The 20804-nt window shown below is 46.5% G+C and overlaps 1 long non-coding RNA gene across 4 annotated transcripts; it reads left to right on the top strand.

Annotated features, from left to right (window-relative positions):
• Positions 1-1894: 1894 nt before the first annotated feature.
• On the top strand, positions 1895-7166 carry LOC132665624 (uncharacterized). 4 transcript variants are annotated; one of them, XR_013551461.2, is made up of 3 exons: positions 1895-2041; positions 5016-5305; positions 6890-7166. It is a non-coding gene; the product is annotated as an uncharacterized LOC132665624 (long non-coding RNA). The 4 variants fall into 4 exon arrangements; XR_013551462.2 differs by having other exon boundaries at positions 5004-5305; XR_013551463.2 differs by having other exon boundaries at positions 1895-2045; positions 5016-5118.
• Positions 7167-20804: the final 13638 nt, after the last annotated feature.

Below are 20804 nucleotides of genomic sequence, written 5' to 3'. Positions count from 1 at the left end.
ATTTTGGGGTATTTTAAGAGTCCAAGGATTCAAGAATGAATCCTAAGACCATCACCCAGGCCCCCTTCTCAAAACTCTGGCAGCATATTCGGTCCGGATGCCTTAAAATTAAGGCTTAGATAACCATCTGCAATTCTAATTGGTAAGGAGGGACAGTGAAAACTCATTCAGCTCAAGCCTGGAAACTCCTGAGGTTCTACTGAGGATGGGGAAGATCTTTAAGCGGATCTGTGGCTCTTAATACTTGCTGGGGTCCCTGGTCTCTTGAGAATTTGTTGAAAGGTATGTGTACCCTCTCTCCAGAAAAGTGAGTACACAGCATAAAATGGTCACACAATATAGGATATATAGCGTAGGTGTATCGGTCAGCTATGGCCGCATAACAAATCATACCTAAACCCAATGGCTGACAACAAGCAGGTCTTTCTTGCTCATGTGGTTGGCATGTATATGGGTTGGCTGGGGCATTTTAGTTGCAGATTATGGGTTGGCTGTGCTTGGATCCAGGCTTTGGGACCATTCAGCTCAACTTCATGTGTCCAATTCTGGAGCCCAGGCTGGAAAGGCAACCTGCCTTGTGGAGCATGGTTTTTTATTTGTATTTTTACTTTTATTTTTATTTTTATTTTTATTTTTATCTTTTGTGGTGATGGTGGACGCTTAGGAGGTAAGCCATGCCACACAAACTTGTTTTGAGGTTCTATTACCTCCCATCTGTGCACATTTCCTTGGCCGAAGTAAACCAAAAGGTCTAAAATATTCACTGGGGCCAACACTTCCCGAAAGAGGAGAAGAAAGGGGGTGGGCATGTGTTGAACAATACTCCGGTTTATTATCAATAGGTCGTGGACTCTTGGAAAGCTGTCCAGGGATCACTGGATTGGAACCTGAGTCTTGTGTGCTTAATTCCCAAACCTCAGCAAACATAGAAATCATCTGGCTCAAAATGCAGAAATGTGGGGCACCTGGGTGGCTCAGTTGGTTAAGCGTCTGATTTTGGCTCAGGTCATGATCTCCCGGTTCGTGAATTCGAGCCCCGCGTCGGGCTCTGTGCTGACAGCTCAGAGCCTGGAGCCTGCTTCCCATTCTGTGTCTCTCTCTGCCCCTCCCCTGCTCGCACTCTGTCTGTCTGTCTGTCTCTCTCTCTCTCAAAGGTAAATAAATGTTAAACAACGAATTTTAAAAAATGCTTTAACACCAAAGTGGTTCAAAATGCAGACCGGATGCTATCCTCCCCCAGAGATCCTGATTCAGTGGATCTGGGTGGGGCTTGGGAATCTGCAGTTTAAACGGTCACTCCCTGGGGCGATTGTGATGCTGATGCTGACCTAGGGGCCTTACTTCCAGAATCACTCCCACTTAGTGGGCTCAGGACTCAGAGAGATGAGTTCAGAGTCCAGTTCTGCCCTAGCTGTGAGCTTTGGGTGAGTAGTTTTGCTTTCCAGAGCCTTGGTTTTCTCCTCGGAGAAATGGAGTAATACCTCTCAGAGGGCTATCGCTGGAGTTCAGAGATGAAGTTGGTAAAACAACTAGCATAGTGCCAAAGGCTAGTTTACTGCTACATCACCATCCTCTGGTGTCATCCTCCTCCCCCTCCCCTCTCCTCCTCCCCCTCCCTCTCCCCTCCCCCTCCCCTCCCCCTCTCCTCCCTCTCCTCCTCCCCTCCCTCTCCCCTCCCCCCTCCCCCTCCCTCTCCCCTCCCCCTCCGTCTCCTCCTCCCCCTCCTCCTCCCCCTCCCCTCCCTCTCCTCCTCTCCCTCCCCTCCCTCTCCTCTTCCCCCTCCCCCTCCCCGCTCCTTTAATTCTTTGCCTGAAAACCCACGGTGGGAAACTCTCGCCGGTGGCCTCATTCATGTCCACATTTAATGTTATCTACCCCAACAGGCAATTCCCGGACTCCTGACGCCAAGTCGGTGATGGAGATCCCCCTTCAGAACCAGGCAGACCAAAGCCTCTGAAGGCCTCCAGGTTGAGAGTGATCGATTTAAGATCCGTGAACAGTGGCCGAACGGGGTTCCATGCACGTCGCAGAAGGAAACAATGTAGGTAATGATTTACTGCAGTTCCCAGCTCAAACTTTTTCTTCCGTTTCCTCTCTTATGGTCGTTGGCTCTGTATTTCTATTTCTTGCTGCTCGGTTTCCCTTCCCTCCCACTTATGTTTCTCTCTCTCTTTCTCTCTCTCTTTCTCACTCTCTTTTCTCTGTTCCTTTCTCCTATTTTCAGAAGCCCCGCCCTCCTTAACATTCTCTGCCCTGTCCCTCCTCCACAAGTGCTGTGCCTGATGCCTGGTCCCTGGTGGGTGTTTGATGAACGTCTGAGAGAAGGAGTAAGTCAATGAAAGGAAAGGCTCCCCATCCCTACCCACCCATCCGACATCCAGTTTCCCTCCCTTGAGCTTCCAGCACCTCCCCCGCCCATGGCTGGGGCGGGGGGTCCTTCTCCTGGTGAATAGAGCATATTGATTAGTTGAGTGAACCACAACTGCATCCCCTTCTAAAGCAGAGGCAGGATCTCCATCTCTTGCCTTGAAAACAATTTTTTTTAAATGTGTTATTATTTATTTTTGAGAGAGAGAGGCAGAGCATGAGCGGGGGAGGGGCAGAGAGAGAGGGAGGCACAGAATCCGAAGCAGGCTCCAGGCTCCGAGCTGCGGGCACACAGCCCAACGCGGGGCTCGAACCCACGGACGGTGAGATCGTGACCCGAGCTGAAGTCGGATGAGCCGACTGAGCCCCCCAGGCACCCCTCAATCTCTTGCCTTTTAGAAATGCCATCTGCAGCCCGGAACAAATGCTCACAGCTTGCTCTCCCCCCGCACTGGGAGTTTTCTTGCTAGAGTTGAGTCTTTGTCCAAATTTTGAACTCCTTTTCTTTTTATCTCCCCACCTGTTGAAAATGCCATTGCTAATCTCCCTGTCCCCTTTCCCACCCCAACCTTGATAAGAGCCAGCACGTCCCTTTCTGTCTCCACTGCCTTCCAGTCTGGGGCCGGCAAACTTCTGTAAAGGGTCAGGTTCGGTGGGCCATTTGGTCTGTGGCAGGAGAACAGCCGCAGACAAGCTGTAAATGAACACACGTGGCTCTGTTCCCATAAAACCTTATGTATAAAAACAGCAGGTGGGAGGAGCCTGGGTGGCTCCATCAGTCATGATCTGGCATTTGTGCGTTCAAGCCCCACGTCAGGCTCTGTGCGCGCAGCTCAGAGCCTCCAGGCTGTTGGGATTCTGTGTCTCCCTCTCTCCCTGCCCCTCCCCTGCTTGCACTCTGCCTCTCAAAAAAAAAAAAAAAAAGAAAGAAAGAAAGAAAAGAAAAGAAAGAAAGGAACGAAAACAAACAAACTAACAAAACCTTGATTTGGGCTTAGGTCATGATCTCACGGTTCCTGAGTTCAAGCCCCACATCGGGTTCTGCCGTGACAGTGAGAAGCCAGCTTGGGATTCTCTCCCTCTGCCCCTCCCCTGCTCTCTCTCTGTCTCTCAAAATAAATAATATCTAAATACATAAATAAATAAAGTTAGAAAAAAAACCAAACAGCAGCTGGGCCCCCACCCTCCCCGCTGGAGTCTATAGTGTATTTAGGTTTGTAGCGAAGCTTCTGCCCTGCCACTTTCTAGCTCTGTGACTGTGGCCCCATGCATTGCGTATGGAATTTCACTTATTCTCCCGTAAAATGGGGTCGGGCGGATTCATGGATGCATATCTGGGGGTGCTTATCAGGAGGTTTGGCAAATAATTACTCCATAAATGCTACTTGTCCCTTAGAATTTTGACTCCTGGATAATGACTTAGCCAGCCTTTACTGGGCAACTAGTATGTTCAGATTTTGCTTTTTACAGCGATTCAGAGTGTTAGGGCTGGAAGGCCTTTAGAGATGTAATCGAGAGGTTGAAAACTGGCAAAGTGTTCCCAGATCCTACCCACGGAGGATTCTTTTCCTGTATCAGCTGTGTGACTCTGGGCAAGTTACTGAACATCTCTGTGCCTCAGTTTCCTCATTTGTAAACGGAGATGGGACCTACCTCGCTGGACTGCCATGAGAACCACGAAGCTAATATATGGAAAGTGTTTAGGATAAGCGCCTGGGATGCTAAGTGTCCCACGGTATTAAGTACTATTACTATTATTTACACGATCATTGATATTGTTACCAGTTTTCTTTCCCGTGGGGCATACACACTCTGGTTTCCCTAAATTCTTTTACCTGCCACACTTCTGAAGTTATTTGATTTGTCCGCCCCTCCTGAGGCCCAACACCTATATTTCATAGACAGGAAGTCTGAGGCCCGGATCCAAACGGGAGTGAGTTGGCCAAATCCCCACAACAAATCAAGGACAAAACTCATTTAGATTCGTAGTATTTACTCCCTAACTGTAGGGTGCACTCAGCTCTTCTCAGCCACAAGCCGCACACCGTTCCAGCTGAAATCCCCCTTTCTTGAATATTTCCACTGGTTACCAAGGAGCCCAAGACTACTTCTCTCAAAACCACTCCGACCCAAAGGCTGAAAGGTGTAAAAGAGGCCTCCAGCCACTTTGGCTGGGAGAGAATCCAGCTGAGGTCCATCTCGACCCACATGCACTTAACTGGGGCTCACAGAGTTTAACAGAACATAATTTAAGGGGCAGGGAGTCATGCTAAAAGGAAAATTCATGTTGCTTAATTGCATTCCCAGGAAGGGTCCGGAGAGAGCCTTCCAGAGAGAGTCTGACTTATTACCGAACTATTTCTGCCAGAAAGTCATTGAATGTCTGCCATAGATTAAAAGTCAATCATGGGGGAGTGAGAAGGGCATCCCTGTGGTCACAGGAAACCAATAAACCGATTTGATCTCAATCGGTTCAAAGGGGCAGAGACAGGAGTCGTCTTAACATTACAAGGACCATTAAAAAAAACAAAACAAAACAAAACACTGTTCCAAACAGTCAATTTATCTTAATAAGGCCATGTTGCTTTTAATCGAAACATCTTTGATAATGGACCTCATCATTTGTTTCTGCTGAGTCGCTTTCACAGACCCAGTGGAGAGATATTTCCTCTTGGCGAAGGAGAAAACGGGAAGGTCTTTGGAGAGGTCAACCATGAAGGCACCAAGGAGGCAGCGTGTTTGCAGGAGAGTGTACGTGTGCGCTCGGGATTGGGTTACGTGGAACCTTCTATCAATAGCAATGTCCATGATGGGAACACAGGGGTCACCTCTGATCCAACAGCATGGAAATGTCCTCCAGCTAGCACAGCGGACGTCTGTGCAGTTGACCTTCGGCGCCAAACTTAAATCGACATTTGGCAGCTCCAATAATGGGGCTGTAAGTTCACGTAATGTGAAGCCACCAGGAGGGTAGAATGGACGTTCCAGGCCAGGTCTGTGTTGACGGTGTGAGCTGGAAAATCTTAAGGGGAATTGAGAATATCACAGGAGTGTGGATGGACAGGCAAGGAAGAACTAGCTTCCCATCAGACGGGAAGGTCATGCCTGGGTTACCTTCCAGGGCTGTGACGTGAACTATATTTGTGCCTCCTTACCATGCCTGGCTTTTCCGAATTCAGAGAGCACGTGTGGTGGTGGGAAAAGGTCACGGAACTTGGATCCAGTCGGTCCCGGGTTTGAGTATCGCCCTCATCTCCTAATCGCTAGGTGACACTGGGCAACTTACTGAGTTTCTTGGAGCCTCGCAAAGTTTGTCCCATGGTTGTGGAGGCCAGGAGGGGTAAGAGACAGGCTACATAAAGTGCCTGAGAAACTAGGTGCTCAATAAACGTTGGCCCCCTTCTAGTGGTGTGCTGATAAATGTTTACCAACTGGCTCTCAAAAAACAGAGACAGAGAGAGAGAAAAGAAAAGAAGAGAGAGCATGAGTGAGCTGCGATTTAGCGGTTGCCAGTTGCCATGGTGTGAACGCTCCCATCATGGCGGATTTCAAGCTATCGATATGATGTCATAGAATATGCAAGTAGGAAGAGATGAACACAGGAATGATTCTCCTAAGCTGGCGGTGCAGGTGGTTTTAGAACACCACTGCTCCTTTCTGCTCAGCCCTCTCTCCTTGCCCACTCCAAAATCCTATACAGAATCCTAGATTCAAAGTCAGCCGGGAGCGGGGCGCCTGGGTGGCTCAGTCGGTGAAGCGTCCAACGTTGGCTCAGGCCAGGATCTCACGGTTTGTGGGTTCAAGTCTCAACGTTGGTCTCCTCACTGATCGTGCGGAGCCTGCTTGGGATTCTCTCTCTCCCTCTCTCTCTGCCCCTCCTCCACTCGTGCTTTCTCTCTCTCAAAAATAAAGAAAGAAATCTTAAAAAAAAAAAACCCACAAAGTCAGCAAGGAGCTCATTGGTGTTAAAACTCTCTTGTGAAATAGCTGGAAACTGAGTCCCTGGGTTAAAGGTCATACAGCCAATTCACGGCAGCACTGGGACCAAGATGTGGGCCTCCTGACTCCAAGTCCAGAGCACCTCCCACCCCATGCTGCTTGTGGGATTTGCCATGGGGTTGTCCTTTCAGGCACGATGGTCTCATGACAAACTTTTTGGGCTCTTGTTCAGATCAAGTCTTGTTTTCAAAAACTTTTTAAAATGTTTACTTCTTTTTGAGAGACAGAGAGAGACCGAGCACGAGAGGCAGAGGGGCAGAGAGAGAGGGAAGCACAGAATCCCAAGCAGGCTCTGTCAGCGCAGAGCCCGACGCGGGGCTCAAACCCACAAACCTGAAATCGTGACCTGAGCTGAAGTCAGATGCTTATGCAACTGAGCCACCCAGGCACCCCTCGAATCAAGTCCTTTTAACCAAGATTGAATGAGTCAGCCTTGTTTTTGGCTAGATATTGAATAGGGTCACGCTGAAGGACTCCTATGTGCTTGGACAGCATTGATAATGGGATCATTCCATTTTTCTAGCCTGTGCACACCCCCTTCTCTCTACCACCTGTACCACTTGTCAGCAGGAAATGAAGCTTCTCAATTCTGATGTCCTCCAGGCTGTAGTTCCTGAACGTGGAGAAGCTTCCTTTGGACTGTAATGGGTAAGCCACATCCAGTGACATCAGCAAGGGAACCACAGGGACCTTACGTCAATGTTGATCCTGAATGTCCTTTCTGGCCCATTCAGATGACGTTATCGGAGCTGCTTCCAAGAATCCTTTGCTTTCACATCTAACACCTCTGGTTACTCAAATTCAGTGTGTATAGAGTGCTTACTATGCCCTCGGGTCTGTGATCGATTTCTGAGCCTTGGCAGGAGTGTAGGGTATGGTTCCTGCCTTAGCATAACTTTCCCCAGGAATATCCATCTATATCGAAACTTATCTATCTGCCAACTGTCTGTCTGTCTATCTATCTATCCATTCATCTCATTTTCTAGCTAGTATTATCCTTCCGTATTTCTTCATTTAATCAGTAAAACATTCGTTTGTGTGCTGTCCCGGGAGGGATTATGTCACAGATTGGGCATTCAGAGACAGATGGTACCCGTCTTTAGGAAACACGTTTGAATGGAAAACACAAGCGTCTGTAACAGTCGGAGAGACCCACGTTCAAATCTCGGCTCCGTTACCTACCTGCTGCGTGACCCTGGGCAGGCTGTTGGATGTCTCCAGGCCTCTGTCACCTTGCGGGACGAAACTTTGTCTCTAGCTTGTGAGACTGCTGTGAAGGTTCAGCTGCACACTGAGTAGAAAGAACGTGCCTGAGGCACAGCCTCACGCACAGTGTGTGGGCAAGAAGTCTCACCTTTGATTGATGCTGTTGGCTGCGTACGAGGTGTGGCTTGGGGGCTGAAGATGTGAGTATGAATGATGCACACAGTACCCCAGAGCATGCCGTCTCCTGGGAATAGCAGGCATGTTAGATAATCTGAAGTGTTCCAGGGAGGTATTGATTGATAAGCACTGCAGGGGACTAGTGAGCTGGGCGGAGTCAACCTGACAAAGAAGAGGCCTCCTCTGTGCATTTCCAAGTCCTTTGTCTCATTTGATCCCCTGGAAGACACTGAGAGATCAGAAGTATTGCCCCATTTTACAGATGCAAAGAAGTCGAGGCACAATGGCGGCCCCCCCCCCCCCCCCCGGAAGGGATAAGACGCTACCGAGGCATCCTTGCGGGTCTAGGTCTCATGGCAGGGGCCTAAGTCATGCCCACTGTAGAAGTCCAGACACCTCCAGGTGGGTCTGATAACCAGTGAGGCGGCCTCTGGGCTCAGCAGGAGTCTCCAGGCACAAGGAACAGAGTCTCCGGGCGTAGAGGATCGGGAAACCAGCGGGACAAGCTGGGCTCTGATTCCACATCTCAGAACCAGAGGGCAGAAGTGACTTCCTGTGGAGCGTAACGACCAGCCCTGGTCTCTTTCCTCAGCCCAGTCCACGGACCCGTGTCTGGGCCCATTAGAGAGAAAGGTAAGTAGAAGCGGACAGGGGCTCCACGCTGGGACGCACTGGGGCCTGGGCAGCACTGCCCCAGGACCCACCACCTACCAGGAGGAAGGAGGGAGGCACGTGTCCCCGACTCTGCCACTTTTGAGAGATCCGGGATCTCCGTGGAGACCCAAAGGTGGAGACCGCAGACCCCACGAGGCATGAGACTTGGTAGGTAGGGACGGAGATAGACACCCCCTCCCCAGGGAATACACTAGCTGTATTTGTCAGCCTGTCTGAAGACAGCCCCCGAGACAGACAGAAATACTTGGCTGTGGAGGATATTATTAAAGCTGAGGTCCTATGGAACCAACGGGGGAGAAAGAGGTAGGAAAATGTGGGATGTATTTATTTATTCTGCTAATGGGGCTCCATTGACCCCCACAAACTGCTGAGGCCTGTGCAGGGGCTTGTTGAGGAAAGAGAACAACCAACCCCGTGCTTTAGAAACCCAATCCGCATCTACTGAGCACCAACTATCGTACTATCGTACAGAGAGGAATATTGTAATCACCATCTACTGGAAGCCAGTGAGAAAATCAGGATTGTAGTTCAGTACAATAAGGGTTGGGATAGTAATAGCTGTGATGATCCCTGAATAGGTGGGCATGGCCAGCGATGGGCGTGGGATCTCAGCTTGTCCAGTCAAAGTGAATCTCAGAGCTCGTTGCTGGAACAAGAGTCTGTTCTCTCTTGTTCTGGGTGATGGGAGTGTGGATATAAGGTGTGGAGCTCTGCGGCCATGTTGCTGCCAGATAGACAGACAAAACTGACAGAGGAAGGCAGGACAGAAGGGGGAGAGAAATGGAGCTGAACTCTGGTGAGACAGTGAACCCCTGGATCAAACTATGCCTGAAGCCCACACTCCTGCTTGACCCTCCAGTTAAATAAACCAACACTCTTTCCCTATTGTTTCAGCAGGTTGAGTTGGGTTTGTTAGCACTTGCAATTGAGAGCATATTTTAACAACAGATAAGACATAGTAGGAAATTCAGGGCTTTGAAGGCTTTGTAATTAATGCCTTTGGTACTAAGTGAAGGAATGATAACCCTTTCCTTAAAGTCATGGGGGAGTTCTCAAAGTTCTCAAAGTATATATGTATATATGTGTATATATATATATATATATATACACACATATATATATACATTGTCAAAGATCCCTCCCAGCTAGTAAGCGAACAAATCCATCACCTCGTATATTTATTCTTTTGGTGTTTATTTACTTAGAGAGAGAGTGTGCGCAGGGGAAGGGCAGAGAGAGAGAGGGAGGGAGAGAATCCCAAGCAGGCTCCACACTGTCAGCACAGAGCCTGACACGGGGCTCAATCTCACCAACCATGAGATCACAACCTGAGCTGAAGTCAAGAGTCCGATGCTCGACAGACTGAGCCACCCAGGCACCCCAAACCTCCTATATTTATTTTATATTCATTTTGTGTGTGAGAGAACGTCTAACTTCCCCTCGCTTAGCAAACTTCAACCATACAAAACAGTGTTATCAACTATAGTCCCCACGTTTTATGTTACATCCTCAGACCTTACTCATCTTGTAACTGAAAATTTATACCCTTTTACTAACCTCTCCCCATTTCCCCCACCGACCCTCTGAGCTCCTGGCAACTGCCTTTCTACTCTCTGTTCCTAGGAATTTGACTTAAAAAAAAAGATTCCACGTATAAGTGATATCATGCAGTGTTTATCTCTGTCTGACTTACTGCGCTTAGCACAATGCCTCAAAGATCCACCCACACTGTTGCAAATGACAAGATTTCCCTCTTGCTCATGGGTGAATAGTATTCTTTGTATATTCATCCGTTGATGGATGCTTAGACTGTTTCCATACCTTGGCTGTTGCGAATGACGCTGCCATGAACACGGAGGTATGGATAGATATCTCTGATATCCTGTCATCACTTCTGGAATGTGCCTTTTTTAAAAATCTTATTTTCGAGAGACAGCGTGTGAGCAGGGGAGAGGGGCAGAGGGAGAGAGACAGAGATGGAGAATCTTAAGCGGGCTCTATGCTCAGTGTGGTGCCCAATGTGGGGCTCGATCTCACAACCCTGGGCTCATGACCTGAGCCGAAATCAAGAGTCAGACGCTCAACGGACTGAGCCCCCCAGGCCCCAGAACGGGTCTTCTGACAGAGCAGCAGTATTTGGAGCATGGAATTAATGAGCCACCACCTCAGAGAGAGGGATTGCTTTGCTGAAAAGCAGAGGCTCTTCTGATTCTGATGTCTTCATGTCTGGCGGCCACTCAGTGTTCTCTTGTTTGTGAAATAAGATCAACAGAACTCTTCTGGAAGAAACTCTTTGATATTTGAACGTCAAAATTATTAATTATTGTCATTAATAATTCATTATTTTAAAACCTCAAGTACTACACTCACTTGTTCAACTATTTGGCCCCGAGTTCCCTTTTGTTTAAAAATTTTCTTAAATGTGTATTTATTTTTGAGAGAGAGAGACAGGGTGTGAGCAGGGGAGGGGCAGAGAGAGGGAGGGAGACACACAATCCGAAGCAGGCTCCAGGCTCTGAGCTGTCAGCACAGAGCCTGACGCGGGGCTCGAACTCACAAACCATGAGATCACGACCTGAGCCAAGTTGGAGGCTTAACCGACTGAGCCACCCAGGTGCCCCTTCTTATTTAAATGTTTATTCATTTTTGAGAGGGAGAGAGAGAGAGAACAAGCATGAGCGGGGGAGGGGGAGAGAGAAAGGGAGACAGAGGGTCTAAAGAGGGCTCTGAGCTGACAGCCAGGCTCAAACTCAGAAACTGTGAGGTCATGACCTGAGCCGAAGTCAGACATTTAACCTACAGAGCCACCCAGGTGCCCCACCCAATTTCCCTTTTTAAAATGTATTTTTGGGGCGCCTGGGTGGCTCAGTCGGTTGAGCATCCGACTTGGGCTCAGGTCATGACCTCACAGTTCGCGAGTTCGAGCCCCGCGTTGTTCTGTGCTGACAGCTCAGAGCCAGGAGCCTGCTTCGGATTCTTTGTCTCCCTCTGTCTCTGCCCCTCCCCCCGCTCACACTCTAACTCTCTAAAAAATAAATAAACATGAAAAAAAAATGTTTAATGTATTTGTATAATAGTGAAATGTAAATGCCCACTTCAGATTTTCGTGTCCCTGGGACTTAAATGGTTGTGGGTCTGGGGCACCTGACTGGCTTAGTCAATACAGCATGCGACTCTTGATCTCAGGGTCATGAGTTTGAGCCCCATGTTGGGCATAGAGGTTACTTAAATGAATAAATTAAATGTTTGTGGGTCTATAAGTTCTTGCCACAGAGAAGACGGGCTGGATGTGTAATACTTAGATTTTGTTACTTGAACTATGGAAAATGTCACATTTTGTGGTGTCAGAGTCCATTTTGCTGGCAAGGACAAATCAAGAGCCAAGATCAATTAGTTACCGTCATCACTATGACGACCCCCACATTTATGGAGCACTTACTGTGTACCCGGCACTGAACCAAGCATTGCACCTCACCATAGCTTTTGGTCCTCACAACCACTAGAAGCCGTGTGTGTTCATTGTCCCCCCTCTTGCAGGTAAGGAAACCAAGGCCCAGAAAAGTTAATAAATGACCCAAGGTCCACAGCTAGTATGTGGCAGAACCAGCGTGCGAAATCAGGCAGACCAACTTCGGAGTCTGCAATCCTAACCGTTGTGCTATCCTGCTTGACCAAAGGTAGAGGCAGTGCAAGGTGGGGCCCCCATACCTTCTTAAGCGTGGGCCGAGCACCAAGGCTGTCTGGGTCTAAGTCACGTTCAAATCCGGAGGAAGAGGTGGGTATATGTAAGCTTCCCCGCTATGAAAGACACTAAAAGTCTGACAACAGTGTAACAGAAGCACGGAGGGGAGAAGGACTAGTTTGGGGTGGGAGGTGGGGAGATGATAAAGGTTCACAGGAGAGGTGACCCTTCCACTAACTGGGCACTGTAGGATAAGTAGGAGTTGGTTAGGTGGCCATGTTGGGGAAGGAGATTCTGGGTAGGGAAACAATATGAGCAAAGGCAGAGAGGAATAAAAACACACGGCGTGCTGAGAACATGAGGTCAGAAAAGTGCAGAGGGGGTTCCATGGACAGTCAGCCAAAAGAAAAAAAAAGAAAGAAAGAAAAAGAAATGAGTTTGCCACAAGATTATGAAAGGTGCTTAAATGCTTAAAGCATGCCAAGGATTTTGGATTATGTTCCTTGATTGATGAGAAGTTATCAATAATTTTTATTTTTACTTTTATTATTATTTTTTTAAATTTATTGATTTCTTTTGAGAGAGAGAGAGAGAGCAAGTGAAAGAGTAGGGGAGGGGCAAAGAGAGAGAGAGAGAATCCCAAGCAGGCTTGGAGCTGTCAGCACAGAGCCTGATGTGGGGCTGGAAGCCACAAACAGCGAGATCATGACCTGAGCCGAAGTCAGACGATCAACCGACTGAGCCACCCAGGCATCCCCCCCCCCCCCGCCCCCATCAATAATTTTTAAACAAGGGTTTAAGTCTATGGGATTGACAATTTTCTAGAAAGATTGTTTCGGTGGTCGGATTGAGAGTGGTTGGAGGGGAGGGCCCGGTGGCAGAGGGGCTAGGCTGCTGGTGTGATCAGTCATGAATGATGCTGGCAGAGGAAGGAGACAATGTAGAAAGGGGAGAGAGGTTGGGTTCCTGAGACCCTGAGCAGTTCAATAGGACAGAGACAACCAGCAATGAGGAGAGAGAGGGGAAGAGCCCTCAACGATTAGGTGAAGGCTTCCAGCCAGGATTGTGAGGGTCCTGCAGGACAAGGAACGAGTTCTCTGTCGATGCTTAGAACATTCTATTTGTGTATCCGTGGAAGGAAGTTACAGACATGGCTGTAACGTTGTCACGTTAATTACAAAGGCTTTAAGGGGAAAAAAAATCTCCAAAGGGAATAAAGATTCTCTGAAAAGCATTCTTGTCTAAAGGAAGCTGCATGCAAATGGAAAAACCTTGACATTTAATTGATTTCAGTAATCGTGATGACACTGTGTTTTCATTCAGGCTGTGCAGTGGGGCTTTGACACTGTGGAAAATTGACAGACAGGCCCTTGTTAAGGGAAACAAAAACGGCGCCAAGTTGCAGGGTTGAATATTTTTCTTTTTTTTTTTTTTAATAAGGAAAAAAAATAGCCCATCATTTCTAACAGTCTGAATGACATTAGCATTATTTCTCTCCTTTAGTAGATAGAATCTAAGGTGTTCCACATAATAAAAAGCAGTCTGAAGTGTGGGTGACACATTTAAAAATACTAAATAAATACCAAAAATATCTCGTTTTGTAGATTTGACGTGGGAACGATGTAGATTTCTTTTATCATCACAAAGTCAAAAGGAAAGTGCCGAGTACCTCTTTAAGAGCAAAAACAAAATGGCAACAAATAGCCCCAACTGGGTGTTGACTTGGTGACTTAATCACCCATAAGTAAGTTTAAAACTCATCTGTTTGTACATTCTTAGAAAGACCCCAAAGGCAAAGGAACTAAAAAAACCAACAGCCCAGACACTTAAACCATTCTCGTTAATCATATTAGTAGTATACCATCGGTATTGTTGTTTCAAAGCTGTGAGGTATAGAGGTGCCTGGGTGGCTCAGTCGGTTGAGTGCCTGACTTCAGCTCAAGTCATGATCTCACCATTCATGAGTTCGAGCCCTGTATCAGGCTTGCTGCTGTCAGTGCAGAGCCTGCTTTGGATCTTCTCTCTCTTTTTTTCTCTCTGCCACTCCCCCACTCATTTTCTCTCTATCTCTCTCTCAAAAATAAATAGACATTAAAACCTGTTAGGTATGTGCATGGTGAATAAACTATACAGTAAATGCATTCTTACATCAAGGTTGTTAGAAGCCAAAATTTTCAGCCTAAGGGAAAAGACATAAAAATACAAAGTCAACCAAATGAGTGAATTGGAAATCCTATCAGCTCCTGAGTATCTTCTCTTGGAACATTTCTTGTGCTTTCCAGCTTCCGTCACTGTAAATACCTGATAATAATGACCAACCCAATAGTAATGACCTAGACTGTAGTCTTGGGGAACAATTTCCTGGTAAAGGGAACCAGAGCTCCTCGGAGCAATGGCTGATTCCAGAGCTGGGCAGGAAATGTACCAAGATGGTGATGGGACATTGTGTTTCATCTGAAAGCGAGGAAGCCATCAAAGACTACTGTGATTGCATCAGAAGGACTCAGGAAACACCTCACTGGCTCCCATTCCCCTCTGGACTCCCTGATCCTCTAAAAAAATAACAACTTCAATGCATTAAAATACATCAAATATATCAAAGTCCATGAATTCTTGATGATACTGAAAACAATGCGAAATAAGCAAGCAAACAAACAAAAAGCCTAAAACTCCCCGGCTCCCTTTGGACGATGTTAAAGAACCAAATCATTATTCTGAAAATTGGTAAATAAAAGACTCAAGCAGTTATTTTACCTTTCCTATAGGAATTGCATTAGTGTAATGAAATAGTTGATGAAGAAAAGCTTTCTCCATAAGAGCAGTCCAACTCTGCCATGGGGAATAATGAAAGAGTATTATAGTTAGAATAGCACCATTTTGCAAATAAGGAAATAATGGATCTAGGCAATGGTCATCACTGACTGCTAACATTCCCCCCAAAAGAGACCACCAGACATTACACGTCTTCTGGTGGAATAACTCAAGTCCCTAGAAAACATTCTTGCCCCAAACTCAAACCTGAATTAGGTCAAAACTCTAATGATAAATTTATAGGAAATACAAAGGATGGAGGAACACATAAAAAGACACCATGTGAATACAATCAACAAAATCCAGATGTGAGAAACTCTATGGAGCTAATGAGCCAGTTTTTTCATAAATAAGTTGCTAGGAAAATTTAAAGAGAGAGAGAAGCTATAGATAAAGGGAACTAAACAGACATATCAGCCAAGCACAAATGTGTGGACCTTGTTTAAATCCTAACTCAATCAAGTCCGCCGTAAAAAAAATCTGGAGGGCAGAGAAACAACCAGGGAAATTTGAACCCTGGCTGGGTTTTTGCTAACATTCATGAATTATTGTTAAGGTTTTTGTTAATGATGACTTAGGGCTATGTTTTTTTAAGGTAGACTCCACACCCATCATGGGTCTTGAACTCACGCCCCTGAGATCATGAGTTGTGTGCTCTACCTACTGAGCCAGCCAGGGGCCCCAAGGCTGTGTTTCAAAATTTTTTTTTAACATTTATTTATTTTTGAGAGACAGAGACAGAGCATGAGTAGGGGAGGGGCAGAGAGAGAGGGAGCCGGCTCCAGGCTCTGAGCTGTCAGCATAGAGCCCGACGCGGGGCTTGAACTCACGGACTGTGAGATCATGACCTGAGCTAAAGTCGGACGCTTAACCGACGGAGCCACCCAGGCGCCCCCCCCCCAAGGCCATGTTTTTAAAAAGAGAGAGAATAACTATCTTTTAAAGAGATGCATACTGAAATATACATGGATGGAATGATATAATGTCTGGAATTTGCTTCAAATAATCCAGTTTGGGGGAGGGGAGCGGGTAGATAAGGGATGAAACAAGAATGCCCATGAATAATGACTACTGAATCTTCATGATGGATTATAGGAGTATTATTGTTATTGTTTTGCTTTTGTACATATTTGAAATTTTCCGTAATAAAACGCTTAGGAAAAAGAAACACCAACATGGCAGTTCTCATTTAGGGATGTATCCTAGGACAGATGTATCAGGATTCTTTGAATTTCAGAAACCAAAATGGCACAGCTATTTCAATCTCATCAATGGTGAACTTTCCCTAAGAAATCAGGACCTGGACGTTTACCTAATTAGAATAGGGCTGATCTTATTAGAACAGAGGTAGACAGAGATTTGTACTTTAAACCTATACTCCCAATTGCCTTTAGTCATCCCTCCTTGAATTTCTCAACCTATCTGAATCTGAGTTCACCTATCTCCCTCTCAAATGAACAGGAGAGGTCAATTCCTCCCCCAGTGCCCACGTCTATGAAAATGGCCCCAACAGTTACCCTGTTGCCAAAACCAGAAATCTGGGAGTCACCTGTACCATTTCCTCTTTCCTGGTTCTCTCCAATCCCCCATGGCCCAGCCATATTGATTGTGGGCCTTCCTAGAGGCCCTTTGAGTCACCTTCGCCCCATCCAGGTCACCATCATATATTTTCCTGGACTCTTACAATTGCCTTCTTACTGATCTCTCACTGCTTAAAAATGTTCTGCGGATCCCGATAATCCTCAGAACAAAACACAAACTCCTTACCATGTGTTGCTAGAGATCCAGCATCTGACAAGCCTGGCAAGGAACAGGTGCTCAACAGCCACTGTTAACTTAGGTGGTGACTTAATCTCTGAGAAATCTTCTTAGCTAAAGTTATCTCCCTCACCAAGCTGTCAGCGTCTCTAAACTCGACCTTAGCTTCTCATTTCTGACCCCAGCCTTTAATTCCAGGCATCTGCTTTTAAAATGCACGTTCACTTTTATAATAGTTGTAATAAAAGGGGCGCCTGGGTGGCTCAGTCGGGTAAGCATCTGACTCTCGGTTTCAGCTCAGGTCATGATCCCTCGGTTGGTGCGTTCAAGCCCCGCGTCGGGCTCCCCGCTGACAGTGCGGAGCCTTCTTGGGATTTTTCTTCCTCTCTCTCTGCCTCTTCCCTATTCGCTCTCCATCTCTCTCTCAAAATAAATTTTAAAAAAATTAAAAAAAAAAAAAAAAAGATCATGGAAACCCAAGAAATGCTTGAGCCTGAGAAGTGCTACTTATGAGCTGCATGCCTCAATGAAGCCCTCTGGAACTTTATATCTTGTTCTGTATTTCGTGGACAATGAAGCTAACTTTACAGGGGCACCGTATAATCTAGGGATTATTTTCATGAAGCGTCTTCTCTGTTTCACACATGGTGGCTACTCTGTAAATAACTACAGTTTAGAGGATTAATAACTATAAAGAAAAAATCGTAAATGAGAAATGGAGGTATTCAAAGTAAAGACGGTGACAGAAAATTCTCGAGCAGCCCAAGACATAAATTTTGTAGGTGAGATCAACACTTTGGCGAGTGCGTTTGGAGGGGCAACGCTTGCTTTAGGTACAAGGGTAACTTCATCTCGACCGAGTCAATGTAAAACAAAAACCAGGAACATGGATGGCACCCAAGTATTTCTGTAATAATTCATTTGTCATCACCTATTTCGATACGCATGCTGCATAGCCGCTCCCAAATCTCCGTGGTCCGTAACAAACCACACTTACTTCTCTCCCCGCCGCCCCCCTCCCTGGGTCTGGGTATTGGATTCAGGGCAGTTCCATGTTGGGACCAGGATTAAGAAGCAGTGGCTGCCTGGAGTAAAGCCAAGTCAACAGAACACAGGTGTATATAAGACCTCTGCTTATACGCGTCGGCCAAAACAAATCACAGGGGCTCGTCTCGAGTCTGTGGGGTGGGGGAGTCCACTCTGTCTACACTGAAGCTATGGCCAAACTGGGGGAGAAGGAAGAGCCTTGAACCCAGCGGTGCTGTCACAGTAGCTCAAAGAGCCATACATTTTTATCTCAACCATCATTCAAACTGTTTTGTGTTCTCAGCATGGCACAACCTACTGCAGGCAATTATTCCATTATTTATCCTTGGCAAGGAAAGTAGGATTTTTCTGATTTTTTTTTTCCTCCTGATAAAGAAATAACAGTGATGACCATAGCCATAATTGGCTGTTTGCCCTATGCCCTGCGGCTTCGGTATGGAGGTCTCTTTTACATCCTTTCACATTTTACATCCTGGGAGAAAGGAACCGTGGTGCTCACATTTTAGAGAAGGAAGTCGAAACGTTGGAGAGTTAAGTGACTTCCCCAGGGTCACACACACAATGTGAGGCATGTGACTAAAATCTATTTTTAAACTTCCTCCTTTATCCTCAAGGGATGTCTCTGATTATATAGCATTTTCTTTTCCTAAACTCGTTATTTGAGAATAGATTTAGGGAGGTCCCCTGAGGTCTAGACTCAGAATTAGCATTCAGTCACCTTGGCCTCATTCTGTTGGCCAAAGAAAGTCATGTGGTCTAACTTGGCTCCACCCTCTCAGTGGAGAGGGAAGAGGGAGTGAATATTTCTTGAAAAATAACCTACCCCATTTCTGAGTGCCTGGGTGGCTCAGACAGTTGAGGGTCCAACTCTTGATTTTGGCTCAGGTCACGACCTCACGGTTCATGGAGTTGACCCCCCTCAGGCTCTGTGCTGACAGTTTGGAGCCTGCTTGGGATTCATTCTCTCCCACTGTCTCTGCCCCTCTTCCCTCCATCTCTCTCAAAGTGAATAAATAAATATTAAAAAAAAAACTACCCCATTTTACTATGTACCCCCTGTTGTGGATCAGTTATAAAAATCTCAAATCAAGGTGTTTCTGGGGTCTTTGAACTTTCCCCAGTGAGCACAAGAACGAACTGCAGAGGTTCTAGAAGCTGTAATCAATGCCAGACTGTTGGAAACGTGCTTCTCCTCACCAATATCCATGTGCCTCTACCCTGAACACCTGCAAGACTACATTTCCCAGCTCCCCTGTATGCAGATAGGGCCATGTGACTTCTTCCAGCCAATGGAATGAGACCGAATGTGTAACGTGCTGGCTCTGGGCCAAGGCAGTTAAACATGGATGCACCCTTCTCTCTGTGCTCTTTCCTCCTCTGTTCATTGAATATAGAAAATACAGTGAGGGTCTTCAAGGCCCTTGGGCGTGGAGGAGCTCTCAGATGCAAGAAGGCTGGGTCCCCGAATGAGCAGAGTGTCTTCCAACCCACAGTACTCTGGACCACTTTGACGAGTGCCATTGTGTTAAGTCACTGAGATTTGGGAATATTTGTTATAGCTGTTAGTACATAGCAACTAATATAATTCTCCTTCCTGATGGCCCCTAATAGTACCAGTTGAAGACATTTCCTTTGAGTTAATTTCAGTAAACTATAGCTTCTATAAAATTTATGCATATGAGTGTTCATTCCTTTTTTTAATGTTTATTTATTTTTTTTGAGGGAGCATAAGTGGGGGAGAAGCAGAGAGAGAGGAGGACAGAGGATCTGACAGCAGCAAGCCTGATGTGGGGCTTGAACTCACCAACTGCGAGATCCTGACCTGAGCCGAAGTCGGTTGCTCAACCGTCTGAGCCACCCAGACGCCCTGTATGTGAGTGTTCATTCTTGACAAATGGTCTGAAGGTCTAATTCAGCCATCCCCCAACCCTTCCCACTTTTGACTATATGACTCTGAGTTTTGCCAGGGGTGGGGGGGGGGGGGAATCGTCCTTTCTCTAATCTTAGCTGATGTGCTTCTGCAAAAGGTAACTCCGCCCCCCCCCCCCCCCAGCTGGGTTCGAGGGGTAAGGCACATGACTTGGGCCAAGCCAATGAGGTTATTGAATTCCCCTAGCTCAGTGATTATTCCAGGGATGGACACATCCCCTAAGCCGTCCAAATTTAATCTCAGGACTTTAGCTGGGCAAGTTGAAATAGACTGTGGCTGTCTTTCACTAGGCATTAACAAGTAAGATGATAGCCGGGGGAGATACCGGCAGCCGTCCCGTAATTCTGAAGGAAGCCAGCCTTAGGAGGAAGCGGGCACTATGGATTGTAGAACAGAACAATGAAGACAGAGGCTCCCCGGTATCATTGTCAAGCCACCAGATCAAGCCTCGTCTGAAGATGATGTACTATTGGACTTTTCAGTCAAAAGAGGTCAATAAATAGCTCTTATGGTTTCAAGCCAACTGGTTGAGTTCTCATTACTCCTACCCAAAGTGGTCTCAATGGATTCAGCATTATCACCTTTATCATCAAATAAAAAATTTCTTATCAGAAAAGGTAAAAGAGTAAATGATATTAAAAGAGGTGATCTTCAGAAACGACTTCTAGTTGTAAAATTTAGAGTTTATGAGGCCCAGTCCGAATTCCTAGCACTTAGTAATCTATACATAGAAGTATCTAATTATCTGGACAACCAAAGAGTCTAATTATGAGGAAGCTTTGGGCAGAAAGATGATGAATATTCCATAAAAGAAGTATAGACCTTCCCACACATGGCCAAAATCCCTCGATGACCCTCCATCATTCTTAATGGATTCCAGAAGACTCTATATGACCTGGCTCCTGCCCACCTCTCAGACCTTATTGACTGTACTCCCACCCATCCCTCTCAGCTGACTGAACTTTTAATTCTCAGAGCTCATTCCTTCCCCAGGACCTTTGTACTTGCTCTTCTCCTGGCTTCTCCTCCTTCTGGCATCTACCCAGATCTCCATTCCTCCTCAGAGAGACCTTGGCCGACCACCCATCTACAGGGCTCTCCCTCTGTGGTATTCTACAAATCACTGTTTAATTCCTCCCCTGTAATTCCTAA

This window comes from Panthera onca, chromosome D3 (assembly GCF_046562875.1).
Source record: "Panthera onca isolate mPanOnc1 chromosome D3, mPanOnc1 haplotype 2, whole genome shotgun sequence".
Classification (NCBI taxonomy): domain Eukaryota; kingdom Metazoa; phylum Chordata; class Mammalia; order Carnivora; family Felidae; genus Panthera; species Panthera onca.
Note: the sequence above shows the minus strand (reverse complement) of the source record. Positions and strands in the feature narration are given on the sequence as shown.